This window comes from Triturus cristatus, chromosome 7, assembly GCF_964204655.1.
Source record: "Triturus cristatus chromosome 7, aTriCri1.1, whole genome shotgun sequence".
Classification (NCBI taxonomy): domain Eukaryota; kingdom Metazoa; phylum Chordata; class Amphibia; order Caudata; family Salamandridae; genus Triturus; species Triturus cristatus.
The window spans coordinates 353,381,703-353,403,822 of NC_140590.1; the positions used below are offsets into that span (position 1 = coordinate 353,381,703).

At 46.4% G+C, this 22,120-nt stretch overlaps 1 protein-coding gene and 1 long non-coding RNA gene across 2 annotated transcripts in view; one reads left to right on the forward strand and one right to left on the reverse strand.

Moving 5' to 3' along the window:
• Nucleotides 1-22,120, forward strand: part of LOC146809649 (uncharacterized) — a 763,091-nt gene that overhangs the window by 395,877 nt on the left and 345,094 nt on the right. The gene's annotated exons all lie outside the window — the stretch shown is intronic.
• LOC146809652 (uncharacterized) lies at nucleotides 12,257-13,453 on the reverse strand. Its single transcript, XR_014966474.1, has 4 exons — nucleotides 13,383-13,453; nucleotides 13,010-13,112; nucleotides 12,816-12,906; nucleotides 12,257-12,564 (listed from the first exon to the last, which is right to left on the reverse strand). It is a non-coding gene; the product is annotated as an uncharacterized LOC146809652 (long non-coding RNA).

Genomic DNA, 22,120 nt, shown 5'->3' on the forward strand with positions numbered 1-22,120 from the left:
AGAACGTAATTTCGAATTAGACAACCGTTATTTTCGTAAGAGTTTGTTGCATCACTATCTGTTTGTTAAAGTACATTGTAAAAAGTTTTATATGTGCTTTTTTGTTTTATATGTAAATAGTTTATATGTAGAAAATAATGAAATGTGTTTCACATTTAGGCCATCGGAGTGTATGATAGTATCAGTAAATGTAATTTTTTTTAACCTATATTATATATTTTTATATCAATAAGTATTAGGAAAACTAAATAATTATATGTGTGAATAGTTTTGTAAAGTAAAATAGTAAAAACAAGTGAGTAAAATAAAAGAATAGTGCATATCGAGTTGGTAATAAAAAGACAATATTTTTTGTATATTTCTATAAGCAGATAGGTCGTCGATGTTAGTGTAGTCGATATAAATGTCTAAGGTAATGATATTTAAAATAAAGTCGATAATGTAGTAGTCGATATTTATGTTGTAGATATTAGTGTGAACGATATTAGGGTTGTCGATAAAAAAAAATCGATATTTGTGTGAATTCTTGTTTAAGTATAGGATGACGATATTAATGTAAGCGATATTTTAGTGACGATATTTATTTCTGACGATATTTATGTTAACGATATTCCATCATGGAACCGGTGTGCTAGTGTGTCTTGTGTTTTGGTATAGTGGTGAGAAAGAGGGTTAGACCTGTCAGCTGCAGGGCACAGGGCAGTATTAAAGTTCCCCCCAGATAGTAGGAGTGGATCCCACTTTAAGTATTTGCTCCCATAGTGCGCGGAAGTAGTCCGGGTCATCAATGTTGGGTCCGTAACAGCTGACCATTGTGACCGACTGTGTGCCCAGCGCTCCCCAGAGGAAGCAGCTTTTACCTTGGCAATCACAATGTTTTCCGCCCAGAATGAAGGGAGTATTTTTTTTTTGTACGAGAATCAATGTACCCCTGGAATATGTGGAATAGGAGGAAAAGATACGGTCGGCAGTCCATTTGCTGCCAAAGCAGGGAGGTCTGCGTGGGTCAAAGTGTGTCTCCTGAAGCATGGCGACATGAATTTGGTGCCTGTCCAGGTATGTGAGGATTTGTCTGCATTTACGGGGGTTACCGAAACCTCTGACGTTCCACGTGAGTAGATTTTCTTTAACGCCTCAGTCTGTGAGGTAATTACCTAATAGTATGGTTATATTTAGATGCATCTTGGGCAAGTGACTGTGTTTGCCATTTTCTATGTGCGTTTGCATGTCTACCTGCTGGTAAATAGAAAAAGTAACATTCAGAACAAAAACAATCCCAAACCCACCCCCACCCATAACAGCACCCCAATTGTGCTGGAAATGCACTACCCACCCAAAAACAAATGAACATTGCAGTCCAATTCAATTAGATGAAAGGAAATTCGAAAACAGTAAAGGAGATCGCCCGTGTGGGGGGTCACTTGTGGGCTACGAGGTCCTCCCTTCTCCCAGAGCTGCAATGAAGCCTCCCAATGGTGCGGGGTAGATGGGGAGGGAAGGGTAGGTGCTTGGCATAGTCCAGGGTGGAACATGCAAAGAAAAACTGTAGGCCCCCCACTCGAATAGGCTACTGCGTTTGGAAAGCGTGTAGGCGAATGCCCCGGTTACTTACCGGTAATCTTCATTACTCCGAGTCCTAGTCTTCCTCGCCACAGTAATACAAATGAGCCTCCGGCTCCACACAGAACTCCAAGTAAAATAAAAGAGCAGCGCTCTAGTCTCCCCTCCCTCCTCCAACATGGCCCCCAGTGGCTTCAGCCTATCCCATAAAGGGATACAAACCAGCCTGCCCGATCTGATAAACAAAGCCGCAGACATGAAGCCACCACCAGGGCCGGGAGGGAAGGGAAACTATTCTGTGGTGAGGAAGACTAGGACTCGGAGTAATGAAGATTACCGGTAAGTAACCGGGGCATTACCTCCTCGTCCAGTCTTCCTCGCCACAGTAATACAAATGAGCCGATACCAAAGCAATCAGCTTCATGTAAGGAAATAGACCACACCAATAGTGCAGCGAAAACATAATTTAATACACAGAGGTACAGTAATCAAAACGATAACCTCTCAAGTCACCCCCGCAGTCAGAACAGAAGATGCAAATGAAACAGAACCCCCACCCCCAACCTGGAGGCGGTAATGGGACATGAATGTATGAGGAGAAGACCAAGTAGCAGCCCTGCAAACATCCTCCATGGACACCCCTTTGAAGGAGGCCCAAGACACAGCAACAGATCGGGTGGAACGCCCCTGAACAGGAAGGGAGGGAACCTCAGAAACAGAAGCGTACGCCAATAAAATGGCCTCCTTAATCCAGCGACTTCCCGTCGATAGGGATGGTTTCAGGCCCTGACGTGACAAACCATAATTGACAAATAAGTTGTCCACCTTGCAAAACGAAGACGTGCGTGACAAATAGATCAATAAAGCACGACGAACATCTAAGAGGTGCAACAGGGATTCCTCATCCGAGGAAGGATCAGGACAAAGACTCGGAAGAACTACCTCAGTAGACCGGTGAAAATAAGAATCCACTTTCGGAATGAACGTAGGATGAGGGCGCAACACCACACGGTCCGACAAAATCAACAAAAATGGAGCAGAACGAAGGAAGGCACCCAACTCACCCATACGTCTGGCAGAAGTAATCGCCACAAGAAACACCACCTTGAGTGTTAAAAACTTCAACCCCACCGACTCCAAAGGCTCGAAGGGAGCCAACTGTAAGGAGCGCAAAACCAAAGGCAGGTCCCAAGGTGGAGGACACGTGATAGGACGGGAGCGTTGGAAAGAGAGAGACTTAAAAAGTCTAGCAACCAATGGCGAAACAGAAACCAAAGGGAGGACATGGAATGCCCGAATCGCAGTCCACTGAGCCCGAAGAGTCGAAATGGCTAAGCCCAGCACAAATCCATCATTCAAAAAATCCAAAATGCGAGCCGGGTCCAAAGAAGCCACCGACAGATCGTGACACAGACACCAAGAAACAAAATTATCCCAGTGCTTCGCATAGGATTTAAGAGTAGAAGGTCTCCTGGATTGCTGAATGACACCAGACACAGCCAATGAACAGCCATTTCGCATCAACGAATCCCTCTCAAGAGCCAGGCCCGCAGACCCAAGGAACGGAACACAGGCAGAGGAAGAAGAGGACCCATCAGAGGATAAGGAATGAATGGCAAGGCCCACCCCGGAGACACAGCCAATTCCAATAGCAGGGGATACCAAGGTCGACGCATCCAACCCGGAGCAATCAGTAGCACAAACGACCCCTCCCTCTTGATCTTCTGCAAAACCGCCGGAATCAGGGGAACAGGGGGAAAGGCATACAATAGACCCGTCGGCCAAGGGAACGACAGGGCATCCACCCTCCATGCATCCCGGCAAGGCATAATCATGCAAAAGCAACTGATCTTGTAATTGTCCTGGGAAGCAAAGAGGTCGACAATCGGATATCCAAACATCCTCCGCAACCTCCTGAACATCACATGTGTCGGGGACAAAGACCCCATGGAAGGAAACACCCGGCTCAGACAATCCGCCACAGTGTTCTCCGCGCCAGGTAGGTAAATGGCAGAGAGGGGCTCCAGGTGTACCTCCGCCCAACAACATATCCGACGGCTGAGGCAACTGAGGGATCGAACCTTGCACCCCCCTTGATGGTTCAAATAAGACATCACAACCTGATTGTCCGTTCGGACCTGTACATGGTGACCCTGAACCAGATCCGAGAAATCCAACAGACCCAGAAGTACGGCCTTCACCTCCTTGTAGTTGGAGGAACATGACAACACCGACTGAGGCCAAACCCCCTGAGATGTCGAATCCCCCAGAGTAGAACCCCACCCCAGCAGGCTGGCATCGGTAGTGACCACGCGGGTGGGAACAATCAGAAAGGGGCGGCCCCTGGACAGATGACTCTCGTCCAACCACCAACTGAGGACCACCCGAACATCTTCCGACATAGGAATCAAAACACTCATATCTAGGGAACAGGGGTCCCAATGCGACAAAACGTGTGACACCACCGGGTACATGTGGAGGCGAGCCCACGGCACCGTCAACAATGATGCCGACATTAGACCCTGAACCCTCAACCAAAGGCTCACAGGATGAGAATGCCCCAACAACAGGGCACGAACTGCAGACACCAGGGACAGAATCCTGGGAGGGGGCAGGAACACCATTCCCAATTGAGTCCTGAACAGAGCCCCAATGAAAGTCAATTCCTGTGCAGGAACCAGGGAGGACTTCGGTATATTCACTAGGAACCCATGATGCTCCAGGACATGGCACACTCTCTGGACATGCAACTCCGCCTTAGGAAGAGAAGAAGCAGAAATTAAAATGTCGTCCAGATAAGGAAAAACACTAATGCCCTCCCCATGCAAATGGCCAATAAGAGGAGCCAGAACCTTAGTAAAGACCCTGGGAGCAGAGCATAGCCCAAAGGGCAGTACCTGGAATTGAAAATGACGACCCATCACGCAAAACCGGAGAAACCTCTGAGAGTCTGGATGAACAGGGACATGCAGATAAGCATCTCTCAAGTCTGTTGACGCAAGGAAGTCGCCCTGAGATATCAGAGGAAGGATCAACTGAAGGGAAACCATTTTGAACTTCTGGTGAGGGATGTAAGCATTCAACCACTTCAGGTCCATCACTGGTTGAAGATCCCCAGTGCGTTTAGACACCAGGAATAGGATGGAATACACACCCAACCCCAATTGATCGACTGGAACAGAAATCACCGCACTTTTGACCACCAGGGATTCGATGCCTTCCAAAAGTGCCAATCTCCTTACAGGGTCTCTGGGACAAGAAGTGGCCTTGAAACAGTCTGGGGGAGTCTGGATAAATCCAATACGCAATCCCTCTGAAATCACCTGCAGCACCCATTTGTCCGATACAGTCACCCTCCAAGAATCCAGGAAGGAACTGAGGCGACCCCCAACCGGACCCAAACCAGGAGCGATCCAGTCATGACTTTGGCGCAGGATTGGAGGAGGAAGAAGAACCAGAGAACCGGGTTTTACCAAAGGAAGGAGCACCCCGGCCACGCCCCCTTCCACGAAAGGGCTGACCAGCCCGACCTCTCCTAGAAGGGCCAAAGGCCCGCTGAGAACCAAACGAACGGAAGTGACTCGCCCTCTCAGGAGCCAGGAGTTTACGGTCCTCCGCCGTTTTCTTTACCATGTCTTCCAGAGGTGACCCAAAAAGTTTAACCCCAGAAAAAGGAATCTTCATCAGGAGATTTTTCTGCGCAGCATCAGCCTTCCAGGAACGAAGCCACAACTGGCGTCTCGCAGCCACCGAAGACCCAGCCGCAGAAGCTGCCGCTCCCAAAGAGTCAAAGGACACATCTGAAAGCAGCCGAACCTGTTGTTCCATCAAAGCTAGGGTAGAAGAAACATCCTCCCCCTGGTCCAACAATTCTGACAGAGACTGGAAATCCTTAAGCAAGGATTGTATAGTGTAAGAAGCATAGGCAGCAGCCCTGATAGAAAAATTTGCAGCCGCAAAAGTGCGCTTCACCGCACCATCCACTTTACGGTCAACCGGGTCAGCAGGAGAAGAATCTTCCGAAACCACAGTCTCATGAGACGACATGCTGGCCAACAAGGAATCAACCTTTACCGAGGAAGGGAATTTCACCGCAAAATCCTGCAGCGGGTACCTTTTATTCAAAAAGCGTGGAAAGGAACCTTTGTCCACATCCTTCCATTCATTCTCCAAGCACCTCAAGACTGAAGAGTGTAGAGGCAAAGAATCAGGTTCAGGACGCTGATATTGCGCAAATAGATCGCTCTCCAGAGGAACAACAGAAGCAGGAAATGCCAAGTTCTCGCGAATGTGACCCAGCACCTCCTTCAGGTCGGCACCCTGCACAAAACGGCCCCTGACATCAACCTCCTCCTCATTCTCAGAATCAGCAGCAGCAGCGCCATCAATCTTAGCCCGCTTCGCAGGAGGAACAGGCACCTGCCCCTGTAAGGCAGCAGCCACAGCAGAATTAATCATCTGCTGTAATAATTCCATAGATGGCATCTGTATACCAGAACCAGAAGCCACCACCAAGGGATCAGGAGCAGACTCAGCCACAGAACCACTCTCCGTCATATTCATACACAAGTGGACAAATGAATTGAAACACAGGCAAGGAACAAGACAACACGCCTGGTATAAAAGGCCCCGGGGTTGCTAGGCAACCATACAAGCCAGTACATGCAAGCCGACAAATCAACATAAATGCCGGAAGAAACAGCCGCGCGCATGCCCATAGACAGTGGATGCACTACAGAGACCGTCTCGTGAGGTCGGAGACAGACCGAACACCGTCCCACCACATCAAAGAACGTGTACTGAACCTGCATCCGAAAGAAATGCGGACGGGAGTTTCCCGCCCCCACAGCAAGCACACGCAGCCCTGTCAGTAGGTAAGAATGCTACCGGGAGCCTCCGGCCCCCAGATCAAACGCATCCGGCCGCGCTACGTCCGCTTAGCAGGACGCGCAGCCGGTAAATGAAACAAACCACCGACAACAGTCATGAGGCTGAATCCAGAGTCACAACATGACTCTCTTCCATAACCGAAACGAACGCCACTAAAGTCCGCTGAAGCAGGACCAGAGGCGCGAAGGTAGTAGCAGGAGGCAAAAAAATATATTAAAAAGAAACAAACTACCGACAACAGTGAAAAACACACTACTACCCCCAAACTAGATACCCTAGGGCATAACGGGTCCGCTCAAGCAGGATCCCAGCCCCACTCACCTGACCATCAGGCAACACAGCACTCGGAGAAGTGCAGAAAAAAAGAACAGATCGGGCTGGCTGGTTTGTATCCCTTTATGGGATTGGCTGAAGCCACTGGGGGCCATGTTGGAGGAGGGAGGGGAGACTAGAGCGCTGCTCTTTTATTTTACTTGGAGTTCTGTGTGGAGCCGGAGGCTCATTTGTATTACTGTGGCGAGGAAGACTGGACGAGGAGGTAATGCCAATGGTGCTGGGGCAATAAGGGGTTATCACAGGGTCCAATATCTCACTGCCGTCACAATGCAGTAAGCCCAGGGTGCCAAGCACAGAGGAAAGTGGCGCTGTTCTGTTAAGAATCCCCGCACGTATATTACCTGCCGCACCTGTCCACTCAGCAGTAGGAGAAACGACTCTGTGAGCGCTCAGCACCACCCGCTGCCCGCCAGCCGATAGAGAGTTCAGGGTGATGTTGTTAGTCTCAGTTCCACTCTTGCGATAGTGTCGGAGCGATCCAGGCAGCCCAGAGCAGTAGGAAAAGCGAGCTTCTGGCAAGGATGTATGCAGCGCCGCTTGGGGCACCGCAGCGGCAGATGTACAAGCACACTTGAAATGATCTTGAAGGAGCGTGTGGCAAAGTCTGTTCAGCAGAGGTTATTCGGTCCTGACGGTACCACCACGTGCAATACTTTGCCGGCCCTCTCCCCCGCAATCTGGTGGGTGCGAGCCGATATGCAGTAGTGAGCAGGTAACGATAGAGCTGCTTCAGAGGTGCCAAGTCCGGCATGCAGGGTGAAGTAACTTACTGTAGTGGCCCGCCAGGGGCTCGGTGACACAAATAGTCCCTGGGGCCCTCTGATTGGAAATGGCGATGTCCGGCCTCCGTCGCGGAGCTCCCCTCACCGCGTGTACTCAAGACTCGTGTCCAGGGATCTCCGCCCGTCCAGGCGAGCTGGAAAGTACACACAGGTGTTGGGTGGGATATGTGGGCACCAGCGGAGTGTGTAGATTAGGCCGGCAGGGAAGTTCAGCCTGCAGCGCGTGTCCACTGGGGCCCAGCGCCACGTGGGTTCCCCAGGACTCATGTAATAGCAGTGGCTGCGCAGGTCTCCAGGCCCGAACCAACACCACACCTCTATCCAGGAACCTAGGCCAAAGATCCTCCCAGTGAGGACGGCGGGCGGCGATTTTTTAACCGGAGCAAGGCAGGTTGTTGAGGGACAAGCAGCACGCCTTTTGGTCAGGAACAGTCAAGTAAAAGGCAGGATAATTGTAAAATTTTGCCGCCAAGCTACAAGAGCCTCACAGGGGTGTGGCCATCTTGGTCGTGCACCACCTAGCGCCCCCGTGCTATCCATAAAGTTGTGTTACTTTGGTGCTAAGGATTAAAATAAAATATCTCCCACAAGCATAAAGATTCTCATTAAATCTTTATTTTACGGCACAGACATCTGCGGATTTGGCTAAAGTGAAGGATGTTTAGCTAAATGAAAACAGATGCTGAGTTTAGTCACATATCTATACTGTATAATGTGCATAGAATGTAATTGCCTTTGGGAAAATAAGTGTTATTCTCAAACAATTGAATTCCTATTTTAGACTTCTAAAAGGTGAAAGCTTTAGGTCCTCAGTCATGGGCCCAGGCTAATCCCAATTCAGACATAAATGAACATTTGCTCCTCAAATTCCTGTGCAATTTGCACAATGTCAATGCTGGTACGAATTTAATTGACACAGTGCTTGCGCTCCGAAACTGAGGAATTCTGAATAGTGGTAAACATTTGCTATTTATAAGTTATCCCGTTCGTACATCCAAATATCACTCTAGTGGTGTAATATTACATCCAATAAGTACTGCACCCTCAATTTTTTTTAATGCAGTCTTATCCAGTCGTGGCTCGCATGACTCGCGGGTAGGGGGGCCGGGTGGGGGGGGGGTCACCTGGGGGTTCGTGCAGGGGAGGGGCGGTTAAATAAATAAATAAAAAAATGTACCTTACTGGGTCCCGCGCCGCCTCCGCTCCTGGCCGGGTCCCGCGTTCAGCAATAACAGGAAGCATGCATCCTCCCTCCCCTCCCCTAAGCCAATCACAACACTGCAATGGCAGCATTGTGATTGGTGTGGACAGCGCCCAGCTGGGCGCCTGTAGGAAGGCCATTTTCTCTACGTGGGCTGCATGCAGCCTACATAAAGAAAATGTAGAGTGTGCATGACTGGTTTGGTCGGCCCAAGAGGGCCGACCAAACAGTCAGGGCCCACAACAGTGGACAAGCCACTCCTACCCGACCCAATCAACCAGGCATACCGTCCCGCCCGCCCCCAACCAGGCATACTCTGCCTTCTGCTTTCTCACAGCGCAAGAATCAGAAACATAAAATGGTATTTAAAATACCATTTTATGTTTCTGCTTCTCACACTACGAGAAAGCAGTGAGGCGGCGCTCCTCCACCCTAATGGAGGAGCCGTTCCTGGTATTATCACAGCTAAATTTGCACGACTCTTGAAACAAGGGTCTTAGTCAGCCCCACTGGTGTTCGAACCTTTTGACCTCTGAAGTATTCTCCGTTCTCTGAAGTGGGCTCTCAAACCAGTGAGGTACGTTAAAAAAAAACCTTTGTGAATTGGACCATCTGCAGAGTTGTCAAACACTAAATTCCTTCCAGTTCCAGCAGTTAGGTATTTTTCCATCAGTGGCGAGCCGTGTTTGACACTGGAGGAGGAAGGAATAACCAGCACTCTTGGTAGGCAGCTTGTCTTCTCAAAATGCTTGTGTTTTCATTAAGACAATAATCTAGTCATTTAATGCATATCAATAAAACATGCCTTCCTAGCTAGAGCATTTTTTTTGTTCATAAAAGTCAGTTTGATTTTGGATATGATTAATAGCATACAAAAGAGGCATGTTCTTCTTGTGGAAGCATAGTGATAATACTTTCGAATTTTTTATAAATCACGGACATCCAATGCAGGTTGTTGAGGGCCAGACTACATTCCCATTCTGGTCCCCATTTTCATTAACACATGTAAACATGATTCAGGTGGATATTGTGAAAACCTGACATGGCTCCACCCTCAAAGTCCTTACTGACTAGGTAGGTTTACATTATGATTCCATTTAATTGAAAATGTGATTCACCAGCCCTGTGTTTTTTTTTTTTTACAATGTCCTTTGAAGCAATCCCGACTGCTCCTTCTCCCCGGAGCACTTGCTTCATCTCCTTCACCTAAAGCACTCCTGCTTGCATTTCCCTTCCCTCATCTCAGGCACTAGCCTCTGTCCCCTCCCCTAAGCTCACCAAGGTGCTCTCTACACCCCTTTCACCTAAGGTGACCAACTGCCAGAGGTATAAATTGAGGATGGTCAGAGTAAAAATTCCGGACAAACGGGAAACATTCAGGACAAAAATTTAGGACACTCCTGTGTGCCTCTTCTTTGCTACCTCCTAATTGGTTCACACCGAGATACATCACAACCCTTTTTTAACAGCTGTATGTGCTCACCGTATCCCTGCCTTCCTGCAATTTGCTAGTTCTCACCCGTCATCTTTGCTCCCACTGTGTCCGCTGCATGGGCGCCCAGCCTCTGTGCCTTGTCGGGTGTTCATCCTCCTCTTCTTACCTTATGCTTGGTTGATACCCAGTGCTCCAATGGCTGTCCACCCCCCAAATGCACCCCGTTTGGTTTATGGTTCCTTACTGTGCCCCCGTGTGTGTCCACTGCATGGGATCGCTGCCTTCATAATCTGTAATTCTTGTGTCTGCTTTAGCTCACATTGTCTCTCTGTAGACCTGCTCATCCTGTCTCTGCTCCCCATGCCTATCCGTCCAGTGTATCCCTAGTCTGTGTCCGCACCCAGAGCTCGCTCTCCATGCTCATCCTATCATTACAACCTCCGGCTATGTTCCATTAGTCTCTGCCCAAACCTACTGGTTACAAGCTGTAATTTGTTATTTATTCTGCTTGTTGTGGATCTCTGGCCGTAATCGCAGCAGATTCATCGCAGCCACCCAATGTGGTGTTGAAAACCAGGTAAAATTAGCACCATCATATTGCTTAATGTTATTAAATACCCACAAATAAAATATTCAGGTGACTCCTATTCTCTTAGATTCAATAAGTCCTTACCCGGCCTTTCCCTTTATGTAATAAAGCATTCTCTATGTGTCCTGAATAACTGCATAGTATCCATTTACTAAAACAAATCCAGGATTGCTTTAAACTGTATTTTCCTTGTAGATTAATTGTAATATGCACAATTGCCATCACATCCATCCACTAGTACTAAACACATAAGTAAAAAGTATTTACATTTACAACACCAATAGTTCTAAAAAATGCGAGACCTATTGCGCTGCAAATGCTTGTTTTCCCTCCCGCTGAAATGGCCAGACTCACGAAAGCTCAGGCGCAAATACAAAATGAGCAGGCATGGTTTCTCAGACATGTAAAAAAAAATGAATTAATCTAAGATTTGTGTAAATATGTTGGTACTGCCTGAATTCACAAGTGCACCGAATAGACCGTAAACCTTGCTGGCTATGCAAGGTGGAAACCAGCATTTTTCTCAGGACATGTCCCAGGGCATGCTTTGTTTTGAATTTTTAAGAGTAATGAGCCCCCGCAGTCGAATCTATGTGGAACCGATGCAGTTTTTCATCGTTCAGAAGATGGTCAAATGGATGCTGCTGAGTTGGACAATACAAATACAAAAGCAGGCCAATTTTACATCCATACTTTAGCTTTAGGCAGTCATCATTCCTGCTGTCAATCAGCAGGGATGGCCTCGCCCTCTCACACTATTCTCGAGTTGAAAGTTAAGAAAACAACTGCACTTTATAATAAAATGGAATCATGGTAATGAATGATGACCATTTTGTTACTTCTGCTGCCGTGCTCGCAGCAGGCGGTGTATCTCCTTCGCCTTAAAGGAGGAACTGCCTCTGTACCCTATACCTTTTACATTGAGCACTGGCCCTGGGCATGGTTAGCAGAGCCCAGGGTGCAATCAGAGTCTATTTCTACAAGTATAAGTAAAAAAATGGGGGTGATCAGCGCAAAAATGGTGACTTTCTCACAACGACACATGTAGTTAAGGTAGTCTCATGAAAATGGTGGTTTTAGGATAACCGATGACCTACCTAAAAGTACTATTGAAGTCCATAGAAAGGGCTGAAAGATTTGCTGGGGAGATATCAAGAGCTAATGTTCAACTAAATGAATAAGTCTAATAACAAATATGGTAAAGAGTGAACACCGGGCACAGTGTAAGATGCACAATAGTTGCAGATCGACTCCCAATTAAACAAAAATACCTCAAATTTCATAAGCATTCAACATACATGCCTGACAACCGTGTGTATACATATAGTGAAACAAACAGATTGATGTGTTTATGATATATCTCTTTAATTAATATAGAATATAAAATATTTTTTTAGATTTCATTTCGATCTTTTTTTGTTTTCTTGTGAATTTTTTCCTCTCTAATAACATGTAATCATAGATAACAATATATCGATATATTATCATGTTGCTCATATGCATATAAATCAATTGCAATATGCTATATATGAATTACTTCTCACTTCTTTTGCTATGGTTTTACTTAACTAATCATTTAAAAGACAATAACAAATTACAAAAAACAGTACAAAAGTATCGATTCCTGATTCTATACTCTATGAACAAATAATGAACATATAAGTGGTCGATTGACACTTTGTTTTGTGAGCGATAGATGTACACATAGGCGGTCGATTGACACCAACGCGTTTCGGCTAGGCCTTCGTCAGGAACCCGCTCTGATTTTACACTACATATAAAAAAATAATAGCAAAAGAAACATATACTTATTAAAACCAATCTAAAAAAATTGGGAGTCAGTGTAGCAATCATTATTCATTTACAAAACCGAAAAGGTATTAATATTTGACAAATTAACAAATCTAATCCATAGTCTCAAAACTCAACTGTGATCCACACTCTTATAATAGAGTCAAAGATTTACCATTATGTCTGTCCTGATATTCTCGGTTAATCTGTTGAAAACGATATCATACTAACCCTCTTATATTTTGATATTCACGCTCTTAACTTCGGATAGTGGGTGAAGTTCAAATTATGTTCTTCCGCATAGCAATGATGTATGCCAAAACTGATTTAAAAACAATAGAGATACATGTATGTATCACAATTACAATGCAGATTAATTTTGCGATTCTTGTGGCATAACTTTCGTTCTATCATGGGTCACTCACTTGTTATCTGGTGATAATCCGGACATCAATGTTGCATCCAATAAAAGAATGTATATAGCCAAGAGTTACAGCTTCTATCCTGTCTTCAGAGGAGGAGTTGGATCTAAAGGTTTAAATATATACACGTATGTATTATACTATCACAACTTATTCTAAATCTATTTAGAGATGTGCCTTTGCTAAAAAGACATATAATGTATCCACTGATTTCCCTATTTGGCTATATCAGATCTGGTAGGTTGTTTTCATTAAAACGGTACAAGGTATTGGATTTTTATATTTTTGCTGCTTGTTAGTTAAGCCTATTTTCACTTAATGTAAATTCCTAACAATGACCATCTTAATTTACCTTTACGGTTTAGAACGCACATACCTTAATCCATTATATCTTGTTATTTTGTATCCATGATAGCTCTTTTTCAGTTTATAGTTTGTACCGGCGATATCCTTTCTTCTTCTAGGAATCTGTTCAGTCCTCCTAATTAGCAACATGAAAACATATATTTCAATTCATGTCCAGTATTTTGCCAACGAATTGAGCTTACATCTGTATATATTATCCATGGTCCATTAGCAAGGACACTCGATGAATAACCTAGTCCTATTTATTTAAAAATTCAGAATTATAGCCGTATACTAAACTTAATATTACTCGTACTTGTAGTCTTTTTAACGCCCGACGGCGCAGGTCAAGTCTCAATTTAAATTTATGGGGTACGAGTAGTACGGGGGTACGGGTACGAGTAGTACAGGGGTATGAGTCGTACAGGCATACACCCCTATGGTTGTGTATGTACGGTGCGTACCCCAACATTGCGTATGTACGGTGCATACATATGCGATATTGTTGTAAGGTGCGTACATATGCATGGGGGGCCTGTACGACTCGTACCCATACCCCTGTACTACTAGTACCCCTGTACTACTCATACCCCTGTACGACTCGTACCCGTACCCCTGTACTACTCTTACCCCTGTACTACTCATACCCCTGTACGACTCGTACCCCTGTACTACTCGTACCCCTGTACTACTCGTACCTGTACCCCTTTACTACTCGTACCCCTGTACGAATCGTAAATCTGAAAGCCGGTCCGGATCGTACCTGTACGGTCGGACTGTATTTTTAGGATTCGTATGGAAAAGTGTCCGGGTCCGTCTCGTACAACTTTTCCCGATCCGATTTGTACGGATCGGGCCGATCCGTATGTATTTTTCCCGTCCGAATCGTACTTCACGGGTCGGGCGGGACTTGTACGATTCGTACGGAAATAATTACAGATTCGAGTCGTCGGAAAATAAAAATACAGGATCAGAATCGACCCCTATATGGTGGATTCATGTCGATTCCCAGTGCAGGTGCACTTTTGGCTGCCTGCCGCCAATTCAAGTACTCTTGTGTCATGGTGCAAGGGTGCCTGTGTTGTGACGCATTCCCAGGTCTACCACTAATGGTAAATGCTCCAAAATCCACTAATGGATGTGTGTGTTCACCCATGCCTCACCCATGGAACGCCTCCTTGGGGGAGAGTAATGCAAGGCAGCATCACCTTCAATCTTAAACTGTCCCCCTATACTCACCCTTGACCAAGCAGAACTTAATCATACCAAGGACAAACAGGTCCGCTGTCAACTGAAAAATGATGCGAATTGGTCGGACTTCGAACTTGTGTCAGAAAAGGAGCTTATAGCCTACCTCCCACACTATGGACCCTCTCCCATCCACAGCAGGACAAAAACTCAACCACATCTTTGCCCCTTTCTGGACTAAAATCATCAACTCCTCTCTCACCTCAGGCTGTGTCCCAGACTTCCTTCAATTAGGACAAATCACAGCCATACTCAAAAAAACAGGCGCCGACCCTAATGATCTCAACAACCTCAGACCAATCTCCAATCTCCCGTTCCTAGCCAAAACCTTGGAGAAGTGCGTTCTCCAACAACTTAAACATATTGATGATTTCAACCTCCTCGACACCTTTCAATCAGGATTCAGGAAAGGTTGTAGCACCGAAACAGCCATGCTCAATATTTCAGACGATATCCACAGAGCCTTAGATAAAGGTGAAGCTTGTCTTTTCATCCTTATTGACCTATCAGCAGCTTTCGAGACAATAAATCATCCAGATTTACTTGAGACTTTGAAGGGCCGTTCTGACATTAATGGCATTGTACTAAAATGGTTCACTTCATACCTTCAGCACCGTTCACAACAAATTAAAATCAACTCCTGTCTCTCTATGCCAACACGAGTCAAACTTGGGGTCCCTCAATGATCGATCCTCTCCCCATCCCTCTTCAATTTCTTCATGGAACCCCTTACAATCATTCTGAAACAAGCAGGAGTTGAATATCACCTATATGCAGACAACACACATCTCTACTACAAAATCAAATCACTCTGACACCTCAATGTCACACTAACCAAGATCCAATCTTGGTTTAACGCAAACCACTTAAAGGTGAACCCGGACAAAACGGAATTAATACTGTTCTCTCCAAAAAGTAACCACCTACCAATCCAAGACTGGCTCAAGAACCTAGATGCCCTAAACTGCGCACTCATTCTATCTGACTCGGTAATGTCACTAGGCATTACCCTGGACAAGAACTTATCCACTAAAACACCTGAAGAAAATTAAACCTTTCATTCCCCAGGATCATTTCAAGACACTTGTACAATTCCTAGTCCTGTCTAAATCCTAACAGGGATGCCAAAAGCTCAAAAGCTCACCTAGTCCCACTAAGGTCAATCCTTAACATGGCAGCTCACAACTGGTGTAAAAACTTTTGAACACATCACACGAACCCTCCACTCCCTCCACTGGCTTCCCATTGAAGGTAGATGTATCTACAAATTGGCCTGCATCACACACAAAGCCCTTCCCCCACATTCCCTCAACTACCAAAACAGCAAACTGATAAAACCTGGAAGGTACAGAACTCTGAGAAGCTCCAACTCACTTCTTCTCATCCCTCCCAAATTGAAAAGCAAAACCACTCAGTCCTGATCCTTTTCTGGTAACGTACACAGTATGTGGAACACACTCCCTATAGACCTCAGATGAAACCCCTCCTTCCCCTGCTTCAAAAGGGACCTGAAACTCCTTCTCCTCAAGAAATACTTTACCGTCCAAGTCAACTAACCTAGACTTCAATAACCTAGCTGACTCCCTGCTCGCTTATCCATCAAGGATAGGTGGTTATTTGACTGTTTCAACCTTCTGAGCTTCCTCCCTCCCCTTCACTGTATGCCTAATTATAATGTTTTGCTTATATCTTTATGCATCCTTATGTCCTGCTATGTAATGCAACATTTTATCTTTTGTGTATGTAAAGCGCTCTGATACCCCCGTGTCTAGCTAGCACTATATAAAACTTTTAAATAATAAATAAATTAATACTACAGATTTATCAAGCCATGCAGGGTCATGCAAGGTGGTCTTGCGTGGCTTGATAAATCTCACTTAGGTTTTGCGTTGCCCTGCCACCTTCTTGTGTGGCGCAAGTGCAATGTAAAACCTCAATAAATCGGTCTCTCTGCATAATACCAGTCCTGGTATTAATCCTCCCCAATTACTGGGCATTAGACGTTTTCACCCTGGAATCAGGGAAAAATGAGTGCCCAGAATTACTGGTTCCAATTCTGCATGCTTTCCCTGATAGTGGGGTCATGTCCATTCACACTTTACTTGTGTTTCAGCTGAAGGAAAATATATGCAGAAACACACTGGTTTTTCTAGGTGCATCTCCGTTCCCAGAATATGTGGTAATCCCATGGGAATGCATCTCGTTTCGGGCATACCTCTGTGTCCCACTCATGTTATGTTATGTTATGTTATCGTTTTGGTAGAGCGCAACAGCTGCCCCAGCTAAGAGGCGTCCCGGCGCTAAGGAACCACAGACACTATACTGAGGAAGAAAGGAGTGGGACAGACAAGAGTCCTAAGGGGAGGGGGAACAGGTGGGTCTTGATGGCCTTCCGTAAGGTAGACAGGTTTTCCAAAGAACTGATGTTCAGTGGCAGAGTGTTCTAGAGCTTGGCTCCTAAAACCCTAAAGGAGCGACCACCAGTGCGGCAGAGCTTTGTGCGGGGCACAGTCAATAGGTGTTGGCCTAATGAGCGCAAGTTGCGCTGAGGTACATACGGTGTAAGGAGTGGACTCAGAAGTTCTGGGCAACCGGATTTAATGACTTTGAAAGTCATGATGAGGGTTTTGAACTGTGTTCGGGAATCAATGGGTAACCAGTGTAACTTTCGGATAGTAGCTCTGACCGAGCATCTGCGGGGAAGACCAACCAAGGCTCTTGCCGCAGAGTTCTGCACGCGTTGCAATCTCGCTATCTCCCCTTTGTTGGCACCCAGAAGTAGAACATTGGCGTAATCCAAACGGGAGAGAATTGTGGTTTGGACAATGAGTTGGCGAACCTTAGAGTCAAAAAAGCCAAGTATCGGTCTGAGACTTCTCAGCAGGCCCACACAAGTAGCTGCCACTTTTTTTTGTGTGGGTTTGAAAGCTGAGCAAGGAGTCCATCCAGACGCCTAGGTTCTTGACCAAGGCTTTAGGTGGTGGAACAGTGCCCAATGACGAGGGCCGCCAGTGCTCGTTCCAGTAGCTGGTATTCCTTCCGAGGAGCAGCACCTCCGTCTTGCCTGCATTGAGCTGCAGGCAGTTTTCCGTCATCCACTGGGCTACTGCAGCAAGGCCATTCCTAAATCTTGAGGCCGAAGTAGAAGGGCCTTCAGTGAGAGTGATGGCCAGCTGCGTGTCATCTGCGTATGACACCAGCGTTAGGTCCCACTCCTTAGCCACTACCGCAAGTGGCTACACATAAAGATTAAAGAGGGATGGGTTTAGTGCAGAGCCCTGCGGGACTCCCTGTCCGATGGAATGGGGCTTTGAAAGAAACGGGGGAGCTGAAACCCGGAAGGATCTGTCCTTCAAGAAGGAGCGGAACCATTCCAGGGCAAGGCCGGAAATCCCTACTGTCGCCAGACGATTTAACAGAATGTTATGGGATACCGTGTCAAAGGCTGCGCTGAGGTCTAACAGAATCAGCGCAGCACTCTGACCGGCATCGAGGATCGTCCGGAGATGTTCAGTCGTGGCCAGGAGGGCAGACTCAGTGCTGTGGCCCGGCCTGAAACCATTTTGAGATGGATCCAAGATATTGTTTTGATCCATATGTAGGGACAGGACATTGTTAACATGAGCCTCTGCAAGTTTAGATAGCTATGGGAGTAGCGAGATAGGTCTGAAGTTTTCCAGTTTGGAAGGGTCTAGAGTAGGCTTCTTGATAATAGGGGAGACCCAAGCTTGTTTCCAAACAGTCGGGACATTAGCCGAAGAAAAGGAAAGATTCAGTATAGAGGCCAGGGAAGGCAGAAAAAAATTCTAGCGATTCTATAAATTGGGTCGGCCTCATCGGGTCTGCTGGAGAACCAGACTTAACTTTCCTGCAGAGTTTAGTTAGGTCCTCATACGAGATTTCTGGTATGAACATCATGGTGGTGCCATTAGTAATGGAGTTAGTGGAGTTAGGCGGGTTGGAGGAGTGCTGTGGAAATGATCTGTATATTCTTTGTACCTTCTCTACAAAGAACGTGGCAAGGTCCTCACAGTGCTGCGCAGAGGTGATACTGGAGAAAGGGGATCTGCTACTCTGCAATTCTTGTACCAGTTTAAAAAAACCTTTAGCAGGATTCGAGCTAGAGTTAATTTCTTCTGCATAGAAGGAGGCGCGTGCGGAGCAAATAGCTTTATGGTAGAGTTTTTGTTTGAATAGGTAGAAAGCTTTATCCCTATCATTGTATTCCCTTCTCCAGATTCGCTCGGCTTTTTTGCAATCTTTTCACATGGATTTCAGGGTATCGTTATACCATGGATTGGAGGGAGAGCTACGCCCTTTAGGCCATTTGGCTGGGATGAGAGCATCTAGTCCTCTAGTAATCCAGTCAAGGAAGGCATCATAAGTCATATTGATATCCAAGTTTGCCTCATGATGGAATGCTCCTAGAGTGGAGTGCAGGTCACTGGTTGAAAGTTTATGCCAAGGTCTCTTTAGACGTCGAGTTGGCTCAATCTTATTAAACGTTTCTCTAACTAGCATAGTAATTTTAATAAGGTAATGGTCTGTCCATCCCATAGGTTTGGGCACTTCTGTCCTAACCTCCGGGATGTTAGTAAAAACAGGGTCTAGTATGTGCCCGGCTGAGTGTGTGGCGGCCTGGATTAGAGGGTTGAGTTGTAAGGCGGCAAAGTCGGCCAGGAGGTTTTTGATGATAGGGTCTTGAGACAGACCGAATTGAAGATTGAGGTCTCCTAATATAGTGAAATTGGCCGACCTCACCACTAAGGAGTTTGCCACCTCAAGGAGAGCTTCGATGAATTTAGAAGCAGGTCTGGGCGGACGATAGATGTAGAGGCCAGACAGGGCAAAGTGAGGGCCCGTAATGATCTTAAATCGAGCACATTCGCAGCCCGAGATCTCTTCCTTGATGAAAGAGCAAATAAATTGCTTTTTATAGATGACTGCGATACCACCACCTCTCGCGTCTCTATTTAAGGTTTTCATTAGGTAACTCTCTGGTAACGTGAGGTTAGGTAGACTAGTCATGTCATCGCGTAACCAGGTTTCACATAGAAAGAGAATGTCAGGGTTCTCATCAAGTAGGAGAGTATTTACCTCTAAATTATGTTTTACGAGGGACCTAACATTGAGTTGGAGGACGATAAGAGGGGTAAGTTTAGGCGAGCCTAGTCTGTCCAGAATAACAGGGGCTGGGTGTAGCAAAATGGCAGGACTTACATTGAAGACATGTCTGTCCGAGGTAGCCTGATAGCTTCTCACAGCTCTGTCCAGGGTTCAGGGCGATAAGGAGTTCTCTATCATATTGATGGAGTTCCCGTGAAGCTTGGCCAGGGGGACAGGCGAGAGGCGATGGCTTGGGGATGACGGGCGTAGACGGGCTTGCCTTAGGCGCGCCTTTGGCGCGCTGATGGCGCGCCCGCTGCGCTCGTCCGCTGCGCGTCCGGGATATACACATGATTTATAGGGGAACCAGGAGGCGTGGCCTCGAAGTGGGCGTGGCCTCGCGGGTCGCCGGTAATGGCGGCAAGAAGTGTGTGTTTTTCTCGAGTCCGCGGCAGTACTAAATCCGCTGAGCGGTCAGTTTAGGATCAGGCTTTGGTCCTAAATGGTGCCAGGAGAAGAGTGAGGTGAGTTATAAAAACACAACAAAATAGGTGACTCTCAATTTTAAAATAAAGTACAGGTCGCGCTCCCGGCTTCCGCCTCAGGAGAGAAAGTGGATCTGAACTCGGTGCTAGTAATCAGCGTCTTTATAAGTTCTGGGCGGGGGGCGTGGCCTCAAAGTGGGCGTGGCCTCGCGGGTCGCCGGTAATAGCGGCAAGAAGTGTGTGTTTTTCTCGAGTCCGCGGCAGCGCTATATCCGCTGCGCGGTCAGTTTAGGATCAGGCTTTGGTCCTAAATGGTGCCAGGAGAAGAGTGAGGTGAGTTATAAAAACACAACAAAATAGGTGACTCTCAATTTTAAAATAAAGTACAGGTCGCGCTCCCGGCTTCCGCCTCAGGAGAGAAAGCTTAATTCTTTTTAATGTTGAAGACACTACAACCCTCCAAATATTTCTTCTCCAGGGATTGCTTTGTTTGCTTCTTCCTGATGCTGGATGTACAGGTGTACAGTACCTCAACACAATGTTATAGGTCCTTTAGAAAATAACATAGTGCAGTATCTCAGGTGTTTACTAGATGCCCCTCTAAACTCTGAAAAAGAACAGTAACATCAGGAATATACTTTTTTTCGCCTCTCATTTGTAAACTGCACATTCTTCAGCGTATATCCTTAGTTTTAACTTTAACCTTCCTCTCAAATGACTCGTATTGCAAAATTTAGCAACATTCAAATATAATACATCCAGGTGAGTTCTCAACAGATTTTCTTGAGTGCATCAACGATTATTTTGCTCTTGATGCGGTAATGCTTTTATGCAATAGTAACTGTTTGTGTGTGCTGTGGAGCTTCTAATGCTCAAGATACCCGAGTAAAAAATACCCTCTCAATTGTGTCAGTACACATTGCTTTTAGTGTGATGCCTACAATTATTGTTATGCCTGCTGCGCAAGATTCAGCTGACTCGTAAAAGATGTGTTGTACAGGATGTAATTTGCCCCATCTTTTCTGAAAATGAACCTATTTACCACGCTGTACTTGTTGTATTTCCATTATTGCTGTGCTCATCACATCAGATAACGCACGAGTTTGCCTCTGTTTATTTCTCAGCCATGTCTTCAGCTGGAATTGATACATAAAAGTCCCCCAGTCATTGCTTGTGTGCTTCAGTCCTTCTGTCAGACTTCTTAAGTACAGTAAAAGGTGGGCTTCTGTGCCACAATCGGCAGGCGAATAACCACCGCACTCTGCCCACTCCCTGTTTACAATCTCTGTACTCCTTGTCGTGAATAAGCCAACTTACACTTTCTTCTGTGGTGGACCTTTGTTGGCCGCAGTTTTTATTAGGAATACATGGATATACATATTGGTAATTTGTTATTAGTGAGCTGTCATCACGTCATACATTGCGTTTGCATAGATCATATATGTATTGCACAATCAGCAAATTAGACTGACAGTTCTGTGTACAGGTTACTTGTAGGCTCACATTGTCTCTTGTCCTTGCTGGACTGTTGCTTGGTTCGGTTGGATTTCCCCTCGCAGGGGGTGTAGCTTCCATCCCTGGAGTTAGGCCACAACTCGCTACCATGCCGATTTTTGTTGTGCCCTGCCATCCGCGGGGGCTGGGCAGCGAGCGCCGTCTCTGTTAGCCACCCCCTTTTGTGGTAGGTCAGCTCACCCAGCCGTAAGGCATCCCAGAGTGAATGGTCCTACACACCGCCCTTAGGCCAACTCACCCACCCGTAAGGCATCCCAAGCTGAGTGGTCCTATTCGGGCGCACCACACTTCGATGTGCCTCGGTACCAACCATTATCCCTGCATTTCTCGCCACGCCGGCAGGGAGGCTCCCGTCTTCCTGCGGCTCCCCCTTCCTCCCTCCGCCGGTTTTTATCTGCAGCCCGCGGGTGCCATA